This window comes from Phocoena sinus, chromosome 14, assembly GCF_008692025.1.
Source record: "Phocoena sinus isolate mPhoSin1 chromosome 14, mPhoSin1.pri, whole genome shotgun sequence".
NCBI classification, from domain to species: domain Eukaryota; kingdom Metazoa; phylum Chordata; class Mammalia; order Artiodactyla; family Phocoenidae; genus Phocoena; species Phocoena sinus.
Window position 1 is genome coordinate 32,926,732 of NC_045776.1, and position 21,157 is coordinate 32,947,888.

Here is a 21,157-nt window from a genome sequence, read left to right on the forward strand (position 1 = left end):
CACATTGATAGATTTGCGTATATTGAAGAATCCTTGCATTCCTGGAATAAACCCCACTTGATCACGGTGTATGATTCTTTTAATGTGCTGTTGGATTCTGTTAGCTAGTATTTTGTTGAGGATTTTTGCATCTATGTTCATCAGTGATATTGGCCTGTAGTTTTCTTTCTTTGTGACATCCTTGTCTGGTTTTGGTATCAAGGTGATGGTGGCTTCGTAGAAGGAATTTGGGAGTGTTCCTCCCTCTGCTATATTTTGGAAGAGTTTGAGAAGGATAGGTGTTAGCTCTTCTCTAAACGTTTGATAGAATTCACCTGTGAAGCCATCTGGTCCTGGGCTTTTGTTTGTTGGAAGGTTTTTAATCACAGTTTCAATTTCAGTGCTTGTGATTGGTCTGTTCATATTTTCTATTTCTTCCTGATTCAGTCTTGGCAGGTTGTGCATTTCTAAGAATTTGTCCATTTCTTCCAGATTGTCCATTTTATTGGCATAGAGTTGCTTGTAGTAATCTCTCATGATTTTTTTTATTTCTGCAGTGTCAGTTGTTACTTCTCCTTTTTCATTTCTAATTCTATTGATTTGAGTCTTCTCCCTTTTTTTCTTGATGAGTCTGGCTAGTGGTTTATCTATTTTGTTTATCTTCTCAAAGAACCAGCTTTTAGTTTTATTGATCTTTGCTATTGTTTCCTTCATTTCTTTTTCATTTATTTCTGATCTGATTTTTATGATTTCTTTCCTTCTGCTAGCTTTGGGGTTTTTTTGTTCTTCTTTCTCTAATTGCTTGAGGTGCAAGGTTAGGTTGTTTATTCGAGATGTTTCCTGCTTCTTAAGGTGGGCTTGTATTGCTATAAACTTCCCCCTTAGAACTGCTTTTGCTGCATCCCATAGGTTTTGGGTCGTTGTGTCTCCATTGTCATTTGTTTCTAGGTATTTTTTTATTTCCTCTTTGATTTCTTCAGTGATCACTTCATTATTAAGTAGTGTACTGTTTAGCCTCCATGTGTTTGTATTTTTTACAGATCTTTTCCTGTAATTGATATCTAGTCTCATGGCGTTGTGGTCGGAAAAGATACTTGATACAATTTCAGTTTTCTTAAATTTACCAAGGCTTGATTTGTGACCCAAGATATGATCTATCCTGGAGAATGTTCCATGAGCACTTGTCCTATAAATATCAATTAAGTCCATCTTGTTTAATGTATCATTTAAAGCTTGTGTTTCCTTATTTATTTTCATTTTGGATGATCTGTCCATTGGTGAAAGTGGGGTGTTAAAGTCCCCTACTATGAATGTGTTACTGTTGATCTCCCCTTTTATGGTTGTTAGTATTTGCCTTATGCATTGAGGTGCTCCTATGTTGGGTGCATAAATATTTACAATTGTTATATCTTCTTCTTGGATCGATCCCTTGATCATTATGTAGTGTCCTTCTTTGTCCCTTTTAATAGTCCTTATTTTAAAGTCTATTTTGTCTGATATGAGAATTGCTACTCCAGCTTTCTTTTGGTTTCCATTTGCATGGAATATCTTTTTCCATCCCCTTACTTTCAGTCTGTATGTGTCTCTAGGTCTGAAGTGGGTCTCTTGTAGACAGCATATATAAGGGTCTTGTTTTTGTATCCATTCAGCCAATCTGTGTCTTTTGGTGGGAGCATTTAGTCCATTTACATTTAAGGTAATTAACGATATGTATGTTCCTATTCCCATTTTATATATTGTTTTGGGTTCATTATTGTAGGTCTTTCCCTTCTCTTGTGTTTCTTGCCTAGAGAACTTCCTTTAGCATTTGTTGTAAAGCTGGTTTGGTGGTGCTGAACTCTCTCAGCTTTTGCTTGTCTGTAAAACTTTTAATTTCTCCATCAGATCTGAATGAGATCCTTGCTAGGTAGAGTAGTCTTGGTTGCAGGCTTTTCTCCTTCATCACTTTCAGTATGTCCTGCCACTCCCTTCTGGCTTGTAGGGTTTCTGCTGAGAGATCAGCTGATAACCTTATGGGGATTCCCTTGTGTGTTATTTGTTGTTTTTCCCTTGCTGCTTTTAATATGCTTTCTTTGTATTTAATTTTTGACAGTTTGATTAATATGTGTCTTGGCGTGTTTCTCCTTGTATTTATCCTGTATGGGACTCTCTGTGCTTCCTGGACTTGATTAACTATTTCCTTTCCCATATTAGGGAAGTTTTCAACTATAATCTCTTCAAATATTTTCTCCGTCCCTTTCTTTCTTTCTTCTTCTTCTGGAACCCCTATAATTCGAATGTTGGTGCGTTTCATGTTGTCCCAGAGGTCTCTGAGACTGTCCTCAGTTCTTTTCATTCTTTTTTCTTTATTCTGCTCTGCAGTAGTTATTTCCACTACTTTATCTTCCAGGTCACTTATCCGTTCTTCTGCCTCAGTTATTCTGCTATTGATCCTATCTAGAGTGGTTTTAATTTCATTTATTGCATTGTTCATCGTTGCTTGTTTCATCTTTAGTTCTTGTAGGTCCTTGTTAACTGTTTCTTGCATTTTGTCCATTCTACTTCCAAGATTTCGGATCATCCTTACTATCATTATTCTGAATTCTTTTTCAGGTAGATTGCCTATTTCCTCTTCATTTGTTAGGTCTGGTGGGTTTTTATCTTGCTCCTTCATCTGCTGTGTGTTTTTCTGTCTTCTCATTTTGCTTATCTTACTGTGTTTGGGGTCTCCTTTTTGCAGGCTGCAGGTTCGTAGTTCCCGTTGTTTTTGATGTCTGTCTCCAGTGGCTAAGGTTGTTTCAGTGGGTTGTGTAGGCTTCCTGGTGGAGGGGACTAGTGCCTGTGTTGTGCTGGATGAGCCTGGATCTTGTCTCTCTAGTGGGCAGGTTCACGTCTGGTGGTGTGTTTTGGGGTGTCTGTGGCCTTATTATGATTTTAGGAAGCCTCTCTGCTAATGGGTGGGGTTGTGTTCCTGTTTTGCTAGTTGTTTGGCATAGGTTGTCCAGCACTGTGGCTTGCTGGTCGTTGAGTGAAGCTGGGTGCTGGTGTTAAGATGGAGGTCTCTGGGATATTTCCACCGTTTAATATTATGTGGAGCTGGGAGGTCTCTTGTTGACCAGTGTCCTGAAGTTGGCTCTCGTACCTCAGAGGCAGAGCCCTGACTCCTGGCTGGAGCACCAAGAGCCTTTCATCCACACAGCTCAGAATAAAAGGGAGAAAAAGTAGGGAGAATTAGTAGAAGTATGAGTAAAGAAAGAAGGAAAGGAGGAAAGGAAGGAAGGAAGAAAGAAGCAAAGAAGGAAAGAAAGGAGGGAGGGAGGAAGGAAGGAAGGAGGGAAAGAAGGAAAAAAGACAGAAAGAAAGATGATACAGTAAAAATAAAATAAAGTATAATATAGTTATTGAATTAAAAAATATTTAGAAAAAAAAAAAAAGGGACGGATAGAACCTTAGGACAAATGTTGGAAGCAAAGCTATACAGAGAAAATCTTACACAGAAGCATACACATACACCTTCACAAAAAGAGGTAAAGGGGGAAAAATCATAAATCCTGCTCCCTGAGACCACCTCCTCAATTTGGGGTGATTCGTTGTCTAAAGGAGGGAAGGAAGGAAGGAAAGAAAGAAAGAACGAAGGTAAAGTATAATAAAGTTATTACAATTAAACTTAATTATTACGAAAAAGAATTTTTTAAAAAAAATCATGGACGGATAGAGCCCTAGGACAAATGGTGGAAGCAAGAGTATACAGACAAGATCTCACACAGAAGCATACACATACACACTCACAAAAAGAGGAAAAGGGAAAAATATCATAGATCTCGCTCCTAAAGTCACCTCTTCAATTTGGGATCGTTCCTTGTCTATTCAGGTATTCCACAGATGCAGGGTATATCAAGTTGATTGTGGAGCTTTAATCCGCTGCTTCTGTGGCTGCTGGGAGAGATTTCCCTTTCTCTTCTTTGTTCTCACAGCTCACAGGAGCTCAGCTTTGGATTTGGCCCTGCCTCTGCGTGTAGGTCGCTGGAGGGCGTCTGTTTTTTCGCTCAGACAGGACGGGGTTAAAGGAGCCGCTGATTCAGGGCCTCCGGCTCACTCAGGCCGGGGGTTAGGGGATGGGGGAAGGAGGGGCACTGCGTGCGGGGCGGGCCTGCGGCGGCAGAGGCAGCGTGACGTTGCGGCAGAGGCTGGCGTGACGTTGCACCAGCCTGAGGCCCGCTGTGCGTTGTCCCGGGGAATTTGTCCCTGGATCCTGGGAACCTGGCAGTGGCGGGCTGCACAGGCTCCTCGGAAGAGGGGTGTGGAGAGTGACCTGTGCTCGCACACAGGCCCCTTGGTGGCGGCAGCAGCAGCTTTAGCGTCTCCCGCCCGTCTCTGGGGTCCGCGGTTTTAGCCGCGGCTCGCGCCCGTCTCTGGGGTTTGCGCTTTCAGCCGCGGCTCGCGCCCGTCTCTGGGGTTCGCGCTTTTAGCCGCGACTCGCGCCCGTCTCTGGGGTTCGCGCTTTTAGCCGCGGCTCGCGCCCTTCTCTGGAGATCCTTTAAGCAGCGTTCTTAAACCCCTCTCCTCGCGCACCAGGAAACAAAGAGGGAAGAAAAAGTCTCTTGCCTCTTCGGCAGGTGCAGGCTTTTCCCCGAACTCCCTCCCGGCGGGTCGTGGTGCACTAACCCCTTCAGGCTATGTTCAAGCCGCCAACCCCAGTCCTCTCCCTGAGCTCCGTCCAAAACCAAAACCCGAGCCTCAGCTCGCAGCCCCGCCCGCCCCGGCGGGTGAGCAGACAAGCCTCTCGGGTTGGTGAGTGCTGGTCGGCACCGATCGTCTGTGCAGGAATCTCCCCGCTTTGCCCTCCGCACCCGTCGCTGTGCACTACTCCGCGGTCCCAAAACTCCCCCCTCCGCCTCCCGCAGTCTCCGCCCGCGGAGGGGCTTCCTAGTGTGTGGAAACTTTTCCTCCTTCAGAGCTCCCTCCCACTGGTGCAGGTGCCGTCCTTATTCTTTTGTCTCTGTTTTTTCTTTTGCCCTACCCAGGTACGTGGGGAGTTTCTTGCCTTTTGGGAGGTCTGAGGTCTTCTGCCAGCCTTCAGTAGGAGTTCTGTAGGAGTTGTTCCACGTGTGGATGTATTTCTGGTGTATCCGTAGGGAGGAAGGCGATCTCCGCGTCTTACTCTTCCGCCATCTTCAAGGTCCCCCCCTCTTTTTAATTTTTAAAAATATTTTGCACATGGATATCCAATTGTTTCAATTTGTATTTAAGAAGATTCCTCTGAAGTGTCTTTGAGACTGTGTCAAGAATCTGTTAAGCATACATGTGAGAGTCTAATCCACTACACTCCAGTAATCATGGATTTGCTTTTTAGCTATACCTCTAAATGATTGATGGGGGTTACAATATGTTTCCTTAACTTGTCAGAGTATACTTAGAATTAATATTGTACCACCTCAAGGAAAATGTAGGAACCTTACAATAGTATTATTTCATTTATTCCCTCCCCACTCCATGCTTCATGCTATTATTGTCAAATATTTCACATCTACAAACATTTTAAACCTCACAGTGAAACACTACTACTTTTACTGTAAATAGTTAACTTTTAAAGAAATTGAGGAAAGAAAAAATGATAACATTTTATATTTACCTACATATTTACCATTTCCACTGTCATTCTATAAATCTGTGTTTCCATCTGATGTCATTTGCCTTCAAGATGAATAACTCTTTTGAATTTCTTGTTGTGCAGGTGTGCTGACAATATATTCTTTCAGCTTTTACATATCTGAAGATGTCTTCACTTCATCCTTATTTTTAATAGATATTTTCAGTGGATACAATTCTAGATGGACTCTTGTTTTTAAAGCTCTTTAAAGATGTCATTTCATTATCATCTGGGTTTCATTGTTTTGATAGTTATTTAAGCCATCATTTTGTATGTAGGCAATGTGTCTTTTTTTTGTCGGCTGCTTTTATGATTATTTTCAGTTTCCAGCCATTTGACTCTGATGTGCCTGGATGTGGTTTTCCTTATATTTATCCTGCATGGAATTCACACAGATTCCTAAGTCAGTAATTCAATGTTTTTCACCAATTTTGCCATAATTTCTTCAAATGTTTTCAGCTCTATTCTCTGTTTCTTTTTTCAGTGATTTCAGTCATATGCAAATTAGATTTCTTGACTCACAAGTTTCTGATACTCTTTTCATTTAATTAAAATATTTTTATCTCTGATTTTTACGTTTTTAAAATTTTTAATTTTTTTTTACTGAAGTATAGCTGATATAAAACGTTTGATTATTTTTATTGGTCAATCAAGTTTATTTATTTATTTATTTTTGGTGGTACGTGGGTCTCTCACTGTTGTGGCCTTTTCTGTTGTGGAGCACAGGCTCCGGACGTGCAGGCTTAGCGGCCATGGCTCATGGGCCCAGAGCATGTGAGATCTTCCTGGACCGGGGCACGAACTCATGTCCCCTGCATTGGTAGGCAGACTCTCAACCACTGCACCACCAGGGAAGCCCTCAGTCAAGTTTTTTATTTCTTTCTTTTATAAATCTCCAATACACAGTTTAAAACTCTTCAGTGGCATTATCATTTCACAATTTGTATTTACCAGTTCCAGAATCATCATTTGTTTTATTTTCCATTCCCTATCTATTCCCAAGAGGTGACCATCTTTTCTTTTAATCTTTTGAACATGTTTATAATAGCTGCCTCCTCCCCCAGCTTTATTGAGGTATAATTGACACATAAAATTGTAAGATATTTAAAGTATACAAGTGATGATTTGATATACGTATGTACGTATTGTGAAAGGATTTCCTCCAAACAAGTTAATTAACACATTCATCACCTCACATATTTACTTTTTTTTTTTTTTTTGGTGAGAATATTTACATTCTACTTTCTTAACAAATTTCAATTATACAATACAGTGGTATCAACTACAGTCACCATGTTATACCTTAGAATCTCATATATGAGACTTTTACTAATATAACTGCTTTTAAACCCCTTGTCTACTAACTCCAGCATATGGGTTGTCCTGGGATCTGTTTCTACTAATTGTTTTCCTTGATTATATGTTTCATTCTTCTTCTTCTTTGCATGTCCAGTAATGTTTCAATTTTCTGTAGATATAAGGAATGATAAATTGTTTCAAATCTGAATTATGTTGTTTGCCTCCAAAGAGTGTTGACATTTTTTCAGGTGGGCAGTTGCTAGCAGATACTTTTGATTTTGTCAAGCTTGATTTCATTTATTGTTAAGGCTGGTCTTTTGTTTTGTTCTCAGTTCTGTGGTGTTCTCATGTTCCTTACTCCTATGGCATGGCCTTTCTAGCATTTTAACTGAGTGCCTGAGGTACTCATGTCAGTTTTTTTTTTTTTTTTAACATTTTTATTAGGGTATAATTGCTTTACAATGGTGTGTTAGTTTCTGCTTTATAACAAAGTGAATCAATTATACATATACATATGTTCCCATATATCTTCCCTCTTGCATCTTCCTCCCTCCCTCCCTCCCTATCCCACTCCTCCAGGCGGTCACAAAGCACCGAACTGATCTCCCTGTGTTATGCGGCTGCTTCCCACTAGCTATCTACCTTACGTTTTGTAGTGTATATATGTCCATACCTCTCTCTCGCTTTGTCACAGCTCACCCTTCCCCCTCCCCATAACCTCAGGTCTGTTCTCCACTAGGTCTGTGCCTTTATTCCGATCTTACCTCTAGGTTCTTCATGATATTTTTTTTTCTTAAATTCCATATATATGTGTTAGCATACAGTATTTGTCTTTTTCTTTCTGACTTACTTCACTCTGTATGACAGACTCTAGGCCTATCTACCTCATTAAAATAGCTCAATTTCATTTCTTTTTATGGCTGAGTAATATTCCATTGCATATATGTGCCACATCTTCTTTTTTTTTTTTTTTTTTTTGCGGTACGTGGGCCTCTCACTGTTGTGGCCTCTCCCGTTGCGGAGCACAGGCTCGGGACGCGCAGGCTCAGCGGCCATGGCTCACAGGCGCAGCCGCTCCGTGGCATGTGGGATCTTCCCGGACCGGGGCACGAACCCGTGTCCCCTGCATCGGCAGGCAGACTCTCAACCACTGCGCCACCAGGGAAGCCCTGCCACATCTTCTTTATCCATTCATCTGAAGATGGGCACTTAGGTTGTTTCCATATCCGGGCTATTGTAAATAGAGCTGCAATGAACATTTTGGTACATGACTCATTTTGAATTATGGTTTTCTCAGGGTATATGCCCAGTAGTGGGATTGCTGGGTCATATGGTAGTTCTATTTTTAGTTTTTTAAGGAACCTCCATACTGTTCTCCATAGTGGTTGTACAAATTCACATTCCCAACAGCAGTGCATGAGTGTTCCCTTTTCTCCACACCCTCTCCAGCATTTATTGTTTCTAGATTTTTTGATGATGGCCATTCTGACTGCTGTGAGATGATATCTCATTGTAGTTTAGATTTACATTTCCCTAATGATTAATGATGTTGAGCATTCCTTCATGTGTTTGTTGGCAGTCTGGATATCTTCTTTGGAGAAATGTCTATTTAGGTCTTCTGCGCATTTTTTGACTGGGTTGTTTGCTTTTTTGTTATTGAGCTGCATGAGCTGCTTGTAAATTTTGGAGATTAATCCTTTGTCAGTTGCTTCATTTGCAAATATTTTCTCCCATTCTGAGGGGTGTCTTTTGGTCTTGTTTATGGTTTCCTTTGCTGTGCAAAAGCTTTGAAGTTTCATTAGGTCCCATTTGTTTATTTTTGTTTTTATTCACATTTCTCTAGGAGGTGGGAAAAAAGGATCTTGCTGTGATTTATGTCATAGAGTGTTCTGCCTATGTTTTCCTCTAAGAGTTTGATAGGTTCTGGCCGTACATTTAGGTCTTTAATCCATTTTCAGCATATTTTTGTGTATGGTGTTAGGGAGTGATCTAATCTCATACTTTTACATATACCTGTCCAGTTATCACAGCACCACTTATTAAAGAGGCTGTCCTTTCTCCACTGTACATTCCTGCCTCCTTTATCAAAGATAAGGTGACCATATGTGCACAGGTTTATCTCTGGGTTTTCTATCCTGTTCCATTGATCTGTCTTTCTGTTTTTGTGCCAGTACCATACTGTCTTGATTACTGTTGCTTTGTAGTATAGTCTGAAGTCAGGGAGCCTGATTCCTCCAGCTCCATTTTTCGTTCTCAAGATTGCTTTGGCTATTCGAGGCCTTTTGTGTTTCCATACAAATTGTGAAAATTTTTGTTCTATTTCTGTGAAAAATGCCAGTGGTAGTTTGATAGGGATTGTACTGAAACTGTAGATTGCTTTGGGTAGTACAGTCATTTTCACAATGTTGATTCTTCCAACCCAAGAACATGGTATATCTCTCCATCTATTTGGATCATCTTTAATTTCTTTCATCAGTGTCTTATAATTTTCTGCATACAGGTCTTTTGTCTCCTTAGGTAGGTTTATTCCTAGATATTTTATTCTTTATGTTGCAATGGTAAATGGGAGTGTTTTCTTGATTTCACTTTCATATTTTTCATCATTAGCATATAGGAATGCCAGAGATTGCTGTGCATTAATTTTGTACCCTGCAACTTTACCAAATTCATTGATTAGCTCTAGTAGTTTTCTGGTAGCATCTTTAGGATTCCCTATGTATAGTATGATGTCATCTGCAAACAGTGACAACTTTACTTCTTCTTTTCCAATTTGAATTCCTTTAATTTCCTTTTCTTCTATGATTGCTGTGGCTAAAACTTCCAAAACTATATTGAGTAAGAGTGGTGGGAGTGGGCAACCTTGCCTTGTTCCTGATCTTAGTGGAAATGCTTTCAGTTTTTCACCATTGAGGATGATGTTGGCTGTGGGTTTGTCATATATGACCTTTATTATGTTGAGGAAAGTTCCCTCTATGCCTACTTTCTGCAGGGTTTTTATGATAAATGGGTGTTGAATTTTGTCAAAAGCTTTCTCTGCATCTATTGATATAATCATATGGTTCTTCTCCTTCAATTTGTTAATATGCTTTATCACATTGATTGACGCGTATATTGAAGAATCCTTGCATTCCTGGAATAAACCACACTTGATCATGTGTATAGTCCTTTTAATGTGTTGTTGGATTCTGTTTGCTAGCATTCTGTTGAGGATTTTTGCATCTATGTTCATCAGTGATATTGGTCTGTAGTTTTCTTTCTTTGTGACTTCCTTGTCTGGTTTTGGTATCAAGGTGATGGTGGCCTCGTAGAATGAATTTGGGAGTATTCCTGTCTCTGCTATATTTTGGAAGAGTTTGAGAAGGATAGATGTTAGCTCTTCTCTAAATGTTTGATAGAATTTGCCTGTGAATCCATCTGGTCCTGGGCTTTTGTTTGTTGGAAGATTTTTAATCACAGTTTTAATTTCAGTGTTTGTGATTAGTCTGTTCATATTTTCCATTTCCTCCTGATTCAGTCTTGGCAGGCTGTGCATTTCTAAGAATTTGTCCATTTCTTCCAGGTGGTCCATTTTATTGGCATAGAGTTTCTTGTAGTAATCTCTCATGATCTTTTTTATTTCTGCAGTGTCAGTTGTTACATCTCCCTTTTCATTGCTAATTCTATTGAGTCACCTCCCTTTTTTTCTTGATGAGTCTGTCTAATGGTTTATCAGTATTGTTTATCTTCTCAAACAACTAGCCCTCAGTTATATTGATCTTTGTTATTGTTTCCTTCATTTCTTTTTCACTTATTTCTGTTCTGATTTTTATGATTTCTTTCCTTCTGTTAACTTTGGGGTTTTTTAATTCTTCTTTCTCTAATTGCTTTAGGTGCAAGGTTAGGTTGTTTATTCGAGATGTCTCCTGTTTCTTAAGGTGGGCTTATATTGCTATAAACTTCCCTCTTAGAACTCCTTTTGCTGTATCCCATAGGTTTTGGGTCGTCGTGTCTACATTGTTATTTGTTTCTAGGTATTTTTTGATTTCCTCTTTGATTTCTTCAGTGATCACTTTGTTATTAAGTAGTGTATTGTTTAGCCTCCATGTGTTTGTATTTTTTACAGATCTTTTTCTGTTTTTGATATCTAGTCTTATGGCATTGTGGTCGGAAAAGATACTTGATACAATTTAAATTTCCTTAAATTTTCCAAGGCTTGATTTGTGACCCAAGATATGATCTATCCTGGAGAATGTTCCATGAGCACTTGAGAAAAATGTGTATTCTGTTGTTTTTGGATATAGTGTCCTGTAAATATCAATTAAGTTCATCTTGTTTAATGTATCATTTAAATCTTGTGTTTCCTTTTTTATTTTCATTTTTGATGATCTGTCCATTGGTGAAAGTGGGGTGATAAAGTCCCTTACTATGAATGTGTGACTGTCGATTTCACCTTTTATGGATGTTAGTATTTGCCTTATGTATTGAGGTGCTCCTCTGTTGAGTGCATAAATATTATGTTTCATCTTTAGTTCTTCTAGGTCCTTGTTAAAGAATTGTTATATCTTCTTCTTGGATTGATCCCTTGATCATTATGTAGTGTCCATCTTTGTCTCTTGTAATAGTATTTATTTTAAAGTCTATTTTGTCTGATATGAGAATTGCTACTCCAGCTTTCTTTTGGTTTCCATTTGCATGGAATATCTTTTTCCAACCCCTTACTTTCAGTCTGTATGTCTCTCTAAGTCTGAAGTGGGTCTCCTGTAGACAGCATATATATGGGTCTTGTTTTTGTATCCATTCAGCCAATCTGTGTCTTTTGGTGGGAGCATTTAGTCCATTTACATTTAACATAATTATCAATATGTATGTTCCTATTCCCATTTTCTAAATTGTTTTGAGTTCGTTTTTGTAGGTCTTTTCCTTCTCTTGTGTTTCTTGCCTAGACAATTTCCTTTAGCATTTGTTGTAAAGCTGGTTTGGTGGTGCTGAACTCTCTCTGCTTTTGCTTGTCTGTAAAGGTTTTAATTTCTCCATCAAATGTGAATGAGATCCTTGCTGGATAGAGTAATCTTGGTTGCAGGTTTTTCTCCTTCATCACTTTCAGTATGTCCTGCCACTCCCTTCTGGCTTGCAGTGTTTCTGCTGAGAGATCAGCTGTTAACCTTATGGGGATTCCCTTGTGTGTTATTTGTTGTTTTTCCCTTGCTGCTTTTAACATGCTTTCTTTGTGTTTAATTTTTGGCAGTTTGATTAATATGTGTCTTGGCCTATTTCTCCTTGGATTTATCCTGTATGGGACTCTCTGTGCTTCCTGGACTTGATTAACTATTTCTTTTCCCGTATTAGGGAAGTTTTCAACTATAATCTCTGCAAATATTTTCTCAGTCCCTTTCTTTTTCTCTTCTTCTTCTGGAACCCCTATAATTCGAATGTTGGTGCACTTAATGTTGTCCCAGAGGTCTCTGAGACTGTCCTCAGTTCTTTTCATTCTTTTTTCTTTATTCTGCTCTGCAGTAGTTTTTCCACTATTCTATCTTGCAGGTCACTTATCCGTTATTCTGCCTCAGTTATTCTGCTATTGATCCCATCTAGGATATTTTTATTTTCATTTATTGTGTTGTGCATTATTGTTTGTTTCATCTTTAGTTCTTCTAGGTCCTTGTTAAATGTTTCTTGCATTTTGTCTATTCTACTTCCAAGATTTTGGATCATCTTTACTATCATTATTCTAATTCTTTTTCAGGTAGACTGCCTATTTCTTCTTCATTTGTTAGGTCTGGTGCATTTTTATCTTGCTCTTTCATCTGCTGTGTGTTTTTCTGTCTTCTCATTTTGCTTATCTTACTGTGTTTGGGGTCTCCTTTGTGCAGGCTGCACGTTCGTAGTTCCTTTTGTTTTTGATGTCTGTCCCCAGTCGCTAAGGTTGGTTCAGTGGGTTGTGTAGGCTTCCTGGTGGAGCGGACTAGTGCCTGTGTTCTGGTGGATGAGACTGGATCTTGTCTTTCTGGTGGGCAGGTCCACAACTGATGGTGTGTTTTGGGGTGTCTGTGGACTTATTATGATTTTAGGCAGTCTCTCTGCTAATGTGTGGGGTTGTGTTCCTGTTTTGCTAGTTGTTTTGCATAGAGTGTCCTGCTATAGCTTGCTGGTCATTGAGTGAAGCTGGGTGCTTCTGTTGAGGTGGAGATCTCTGGGAGATTTTCACCTTTTGATATTATGTGGAGCTGGGAGGTCTCTTGTGGACCAGTGTCCTGATGTTGGCTCTCCCACCTCAGAGGCACAGCACTGACTCCTTGCTGCAGCCCCAAGAGCCTTTCATCCTCATGGCTCAGAATAAAAGGCAGAAAAAGTAGCGAGAAATAATTAGTAGAAGTAGGAAGAAAGAAAGAAAGAAAGAAAGAAAGAAAGAAAGAAAGAAAGAAAGAAAGAAAGAAAGAAAGGAAAGAAAGAAAGAAAGGAGGGAAGGAAGGAAGGAAGGAAGAAAGAAAGAAAGAAAGAAGAAAAGAAAGAAGGAAAGAGGGAAAGAAAGGAAGAAAGGAGGGAAGGAAGGAAATAAGAAAGAAAGAAAAGATAAAGTAAAATAAAATAAAGTAAAATATAAAAAAGTTATTAAATTAAAAAATAATTGTTATGAAAAAAAATTAAAAAGAAAAACGGATGGCTAGAACCTTAGGACAAAAGGTGGAAGCAAAGCTATACGGACAAAATCTCACACAGAAGCATACACATACACACTCACAAAAAGAGGAAAAAGGAAAAAAATCATAAATCCTGCTCTCAAAGTCCACCTCCTCAATTTGTGTTGATTTGTTGTCTAAAGGAGGGAAGGAAGGAAGGAAGGAAGGAAGGAAAGAAAGAAAGAAAGAAAGAAAGAAAGAAAGAAAGAAAGAAAGAAAGAAAGAAAGAAGATAAAGTAAAATAAAATAATTTAAATTAATTATTAAGAAAAAAATTAAAGAAATTTAAAAAATTAAAGAAAAAAAAAGGATGGATAGAACCCTAGGACAAATGGTGGTGCTTCCATATATGCTTTGCTAAGCTATACAGACAAAATCTCACACAGAAGCATACACATACACACTCACAAAAAGAGAAAAAGGGGAAAAAATCATAAATATTGTTCTCAAAGTCCACCTCCTCCATTTGGGATGATTCGTTGTCTATTCAAATATTCCACAGATGCAGGGTACACCAAGTTGATTGTGGAGCTTTAATCTGCTGCTTCTCAGGCTGCTGGGAGAGATTTCCCTTTCTCTTCATTGTTCTGACAGCTCCCAGGGGCTCAGCTTTGGATTTGGCCCCGCCTCTGCGTGTAGGTCGCTGGAGGGCGTCTGTTTTTTGCTCAGACAGGACAGGGTTAAAGGAGCCACTGATTTGGGGGCTCTGGCTCACTGAGGCTGGGGGGAGGGAGGGGCACGGATTGCGGGGAGAGCCTGCGTCGATAGAGGGCGGCGTGACGTTGCACGAGCCTGAGGCCCGCGGTGCGTTCTCCCAGGGAAGTTGTCCCTGGATCCCGGGAACCTGGCAGTGGTGGGCTGCACAGGATCCCCAGAAGAGGGTTGTGGATAGTGACCTGTGCTCGCGCAAAGGCCCCTTGGTGGTGGCAGCAGCAGCCTTAGCGTCTCCCGCCCGTCTCTGGGGTCCGTGCTTTTAGCCACGGCTCGCGCCTGTCTCTCGCGTTTCTTTAAGCAGCGCTCTTAATCCCCTCTCCTCACGTACCAGGAAACAAAGAGGGAAGAAAAAGTCTCTTGCCTCTTCGGCAGCTCCAGACCTTTTCCCGGACTCCTCCAGGCTAGCCGTGGTGCAGTAATCCCTTCAGGCTGTGTTCACGCAGCCAACCCCAGTCCTCTCCCTGCGCTCCGACCAAAGCCCGAGCCTCAGCTCGCAGCCTCGCCCGCCCCGGCGGGTGGGCAGTCAAGCCTCTCGGGCTGGTGAGTGCCTGTTGGCACCGATCCTCTGTGCGGGAATCTCCCCGCTTTGCCCTCCTCATCCCTGTTGCTGTGCTCTCCTCCGCGGCCCCGAAGTTCTCCCCTCCGCCACCCGCAGTCTCTGCCCGTGAAGGGGCTTCCTAGTGTGTGGAAACCTTTCCTCCTTCACAGCTCTCTCCCACTGGTGCAGGTCCCGTCCCTATTCTTTTGTCTCTGTTTTTTCTTTTTTTCTTTTGCCCTACCCAAGTACGTTGGGAGTTTCTTGCCTTTTGGGAGGTCTGAGGTCTTCTGCCAGCATTCAGTAGGTGTTCTGTAGGAGTTGTTCCATGTATAGATGTATTTCTGATGTATCTGTGGGGAGGAAGGTGATCTCCACGTCTTACTCTTCCGCCATCTTCAGAACACCCCACTCATGTCTCTTACCTGGAACTCCGGCACCTCTCAGCTCTGTGTAATATGTGATATCTCCACCTAATTCTCACCCCCATAGCAGGTGGTCTCTGCTATGAGGTAATTCTCACAGTCTTGTCCTATACCCACAATGCCTTTCTCAGCCAAGGCTCCATGGAGAATTCCATACAGAATTTTGGAGCTTCCTCTCTTCTCAGCTACACCTTCTACAGGACTGAAGCCAATAAATCTCAGATGCCTTCAAAGCCCTGAACTCTGTCTTCTCAATTTAGAAAGAAGCTTCTCTGCTTGAGCTCTTCCTCCCTACACAGTAGAGAACGTACTCATTAGTCCAAGAATCCTAGTGAATGTGGGACTCGTCTCTTGTGTTCTCTTTCTCTTACGGAGCACCATCTGCTTTTTCTTTTATCCATTACTTGAAAACAATGGACTTATATATTTTGACCAGTTTTATAATGGTTTATGATAGGTGGACATACTTTCATATTTAAGGTAAATTTAGTTGAAAGCTAGAAAAAATGCAATAAATGATATTTAAGGCTGTTTTTTGAGGGAAATAAGTGGGAACAATTTATTGTAGGAATTTCTTTGCATAAAATTAAGAAGACAATTGTTTAAGGATGGCTGATGACATAAAATGTTGCAAATAATTGAATGATAAATCTTCATGTCTGTTTGGCTGCAAAATTCTAAAAAGGTGAAAGGGTGAAAAAAACTAGGGAAATTTGTATAATTATGACTTTAATAATGAGACAGAGATGCCGGTGCAGAAAGAAAACTACATGATTTAGGAAACCTAGCTTAAAGTCCCTGTTGATCTAATAACTCTGGGTGAGGCAATTAACTTCTCTAAGTTTTGTCCCCCAACACTTGGATGTAGTAATACTTATATATATGCCATTAAGGATTGTGCAAGAATCAAATGAGGTAGGGAATGTAGACACAGTGTAAATTCTGAAGTTGTACAAAAGTAAATTCTTATCTTTATTATCAGTAGTCTCTGCAGAAGTCACCACACATGGATTTTTCCATTGATTTCATTACTATATGGATACTATCACTGCTATATGGATTATTAAAGGATTAGAAATAGTTTGTCCATCAGAGCCCTAGGAAAACACTAGAGTCCTTGTTATAAATGGAAGATTGTTAGGGTTATCCATTTGAACCTTCTTCTGGACCACTTTTGACTTTTTTAGAGGAATTTATGTTTGGAGATAATATATATATATATCTTGAAATGTCTTCAACTACAGGTGTGTGTAGAAATTAGCCTATTGTTCCATGTGTGGGGAACATTTTGGAAAGTCAGATTTCACCTGTGTGAAATATAGGAAACAGTGGAAAATGGAATGGTCAGTCAATTATCTACCTGATACCTACTGGTTTGATAACTTGTTTTTATTAGACTTTATATTTGAGGTGGCTTGAGTAAATGCTTTATCTCAAATATGTTCAGTCAAGAGAGAAAAGCCAGGAGCTAGTTTCCTGGTTTGTAAACTTAACTGGCCCACTTGAGTGGTGGCTGATAGAGATCCAGGGTATAGGTGATACAGGCTGGATGCCTGTCACTTCAACTTTTCATCAAGATATGACTTGCTGAATCCTCTTGTGGGTTTATGAACTTCATTTATCTTTGATTCCACTAACTTTGAGGCAAGAGAAGAGAGTTATTCCTTGTGTATAGGAAAATATGCAGAATCAGTTGTGACTAAATCTTTAGGAAAAAGATAAAAACTTTAAAAAAATGTTAATACTTATTTTATAAAGAAGGAGGATTGTCTTATCCACAGCACATGCCCAAAGAGCTCTCTTAGCAAAACACCTTGCATACAGTTGGTGCTCAAAAAATATTTCATGATTGAGATAGGTTAAGCTATGTTGTCTATAAAATATATATATATATATATATAATATTTTTTCTTTATCCTAACAGAGAACATTTGGCAGAGATTAAGTAACAAATGTCTAAATAATATAACACATGGTATGAAAATTGTCGCATCTGCACAGGTTAAAATTTATTTTCTTGTATATGGTAGTGTGGTTAAGATTACGTGGGCTGAAGTGAAATTTGAGTGTGTGAGGACAGGTTATGCCTGATCCCCCACTCTTAGCCCTTAGTGTAGCCATCTGTTTTCATGCTATGGTATCCATGACGGTGTGTGTTTGGGGATTGAGGAGGAGGCTGGAATGGGAAGCACCCTGCTCTCCATTGCCAGGGGACTCTTTAGCAAAAGATGAGACTTGGGGCACCAACTTTGTCACCTGGATGCAAGGTTAGGCAGAGCAAGCCAAGTTGGAGAGAGGAACTTTCTTTCCACGTTTCAAGGGACGACATGGTCAAGTTCAGGAGGACTTGGGGAGAAGTGTGGCAGTGTGGCATGGAGGCAGTGTTCTCTCAGAAGACATCATCGACTGTGGTGGCAGAGAGGTGCTGCTCTCAGTGTCCTGGTCAGTGGAGTCCTTCAAAGAGCTGAGAGAGAAAGTGTAGTGTGAATTTATTCCTGAACAAACATGAGCTGAGACTCACCCTGGGGCCTCCTAGAAATAACTGAGATGATTGTAGACCTTGGGGTGTGGGCCAGGGGAATGAAGAATGAGAAGCTATAGCTCTTCAGCTATGGCTGCAGGCCAGGAAATTTTTATTATTTGTATTAATGTGACCTAATTTTACCCACAGACTGCTGAGACTAGGAAATTCAGGTTGCACATAGTGTATTTATTTTCAAAGCATTTTTTTTCTCATTGTATTTTTATATGAGACTTGTGATTAGGGCCATCCCTTCAGTATATGGAGCCAAGGCCAAATCTCATTGTGTTAGTCCTTTGTCTCCAGCTCTCTCAAGAGAAGTCAGGTTATAGTGGATATCAAGAGAATCCTTGAGGAGAATAAAAATTACAACAAACACATTACAGAAGAAGTGGGCACTCACTCTTCCCCCTGCTTTGCTCAGATGGTACTTGTAAGGGAAGAGAAGGGGTAGAATGTGTGGGCAGCACGGGCTCAGTCTGAGTGTCAGCTGTGTGTTCCTGGGTCCTGGCATGTGGAGTGTGATGGGAAAACCCTGGAGAGGTCCTTCCATGAAACACCATTAGATGTTTCAACCACTAGACTGTTACTCTGTGATACAGGCTGAACTGTGTCTCCCCCACATTCATACATTGAGCTCCCAACCCCAATACCTCAGACTATAACAATATTTGGACATTAGGTCTTTCAAGAGGCAATTAAGTTAAAATGAGGCCATTAGGGTGTGTCCCTAATCCAATATGACTGGAGACCTTACAAGAATAAAAGGAGATACCAGGGATGAGTGTGCAACAGAAGGACACCACATGATGAGGCAGCAAGATGGTGGTCATCTGCAAGACAAAGAGGGAGGTCTCTGAGGAAATTATCCCTGCCAGTATCCTGATCTTGGGCTTCCAGATTCCAGAACTGTGAAAGAATGTATTTCTGTTGTTTAAGCCACCAGTCTATGGTATTTTGTTATGGTAGTCCTAACAAATTAATGCACTCCGTAATGAGAGAGATGTTTTCTGTCTTGTTTCCTGCTGTATGTCTGACACGTACAAAAGTTCCTGGCACACAGTAAGCATTCAAGAGCTCTTTGCTGAGTGAGTGAATGAAAGACTGGATAAGGCACTTGCTAGGGAATCTTTCATATCAAGGACATATTAGTCCCAGGATGAGGGGCCTGCTTTGAGTGCTTGTGTCTCTTATTTTCTTCTAGCCTAAAATCAAAGTCATACTCCCCAATTCAAAATCTTCCATGACCTGAATTTTCACTTATACAGTGTTAATTTTCAATGTCCTTCTCTATAAGCCCTTCTCATCAGTGATTTGCCTAGAGATTATTCCCAACACAGAATGATGGTCACATCATTGACCAGGTCATTCTCCAATCTCTTGTACACATGCCTGTGCCTCTCCTTTAGGCCTAACTCATGTTTTATCAGCTACCTGGTATCTTGGAGTCTCTTCTGACTCTCACATTCCTGCTCTGGAATCCCGTGGTACTTATTACCTATATTATTCACCTGGAAACAGCACCTGCTACCTATGTTAACATTTATCTTATTACATAACTCTACCGCTTAATATGAATAAGACCTAACATAATCAGCATTTAGATTCAGAAGTAGTCATGATGATGTTAGATTCTGAAACAATCATGCTGGTGGTGGTGCTGGTGACAAAGAATAAAGTTCTCCTGACACAGCTCTGAGAACAAAATAGCTCTGACTACTCTATTCCACCATGTCAGCTGCAATAGGAGATTGAGTTGAATTTTTCAATAGTAGCAATTGTGGCCATACTGCCATCAAATGTCATTATGAATGTCCATATCAGTCCTTCATACTGACACAGCATCATTCACCATCTCCAGGTGTCCCAAAGAAGTCAAACAACAATTTCTCCTGAGGGTACCTGAAAGTACTAAGTCAAGGGCTTTAGGGTGAATGGACCATAGTCTGGCACTAGACCAACAGTGAATACACAAAGCAAGACTTGCAGGCTATTAGGATGATAATTGCTTATAGAATTGCTAGAGCATGGCATCTTTTCAGATGAGTCTACCTGAGAAATTCAGCTCCAGTACACCTGAGGAGTGACTGAAATAAATTAGGAGATGGAAAAGATTCAGACTGCGTCAAGCTTAGATGAGCCAGGGGAAGTGAATCAGATAAATACATTAACACACACACACACACAGTGACAGATGAGGCAGATGACATTTTATGCTCCTTTAAACTGACTGATGAAGATCAGACAAATTAGAAATAGCTGTAGACAAGTTCAAGAACGTCTTTCTAGTGTGTACTGAAAAGGAATATTAAGGAGTTGAGATGTGAAGTAGCTCTGGAAAATGGGGTAATGGAAAGAATATTCCAAGAGTCAAATCCCTGTGCCCAACTGTTATAAACTTTAAGAAGATAATTTTAAATGTAATGTCTTGAAATATGGTATAATATTTTCAAAGGCTGTCAGGGCAAAAAAAAAGTAAAATTAAAAACTAAGACATTTCCATGGAACTTGAAAATTGTAGATAATAAGTTATAGTAATAGTATATAACCTTACAGATGCTAGTGTCCTATTATTAGTCTAATCATAAAATATGAAGTTATTAATTTAATCCATAATTCAAATCATGAACAACATCCCATAGATACTAACTTTTATTGGCTCTGTTTTTAGTCTATATTTTTAGTGTGGCTAATGATTATTAGATGTCAATATTTGCAGAAAAATAATGTATATATTATTTACTTATATTTTGATTATATTTAGATCATAGAGGGCTTCTGATTCTAAGTTAAGTTTTCACAACTAGTAGAAAAAAATCCACTACCTGGCTTGGATGGTGCCTGTAAGGGGGGAGAAGTGTTTTCCTCCATGCAGATGTAGGTGAGCATATTTTTTCTGATGTATGTTTGTTTCAACTTATTCTGGAAGTCTGGAAAGCTGAGAGATGAAATGAGGTAGCAAACAAGGAAAGAAGTGAAATTGAAATACGTGGCTGATGACCACATATTTTGAAGGTGTATTAATTTTTAGATACCAATGGCAAAGTAAGTTAACCTTTAAGGGGAGAGGAAAAAAAATGTGAAGGTCAGAGGACATTGGCATTTCCACCTCCCTCAGTTTTTATGCTTTGATGGAGAAGACCTTTGCATTGCTTAGTCATGATGAACTTCACCCATTTTTTTTTTTTAAACATCTTTGTTGGAGTATAATTCCTTTACAGCGGTGTGTTGCTTTCTGCTTTTTAACAAAGTGATCAGCTATACATATACATATATCCCCATATCTCCTCCCTCTTGCGTTTCCCTCCCACCTTCCTGATCCCACCCCTCTAGGTGGTCACAAAGCACAGAGATGATCTCCCTGTGCTATGTGGTTGCTTCCCACTAGCTACCTATATT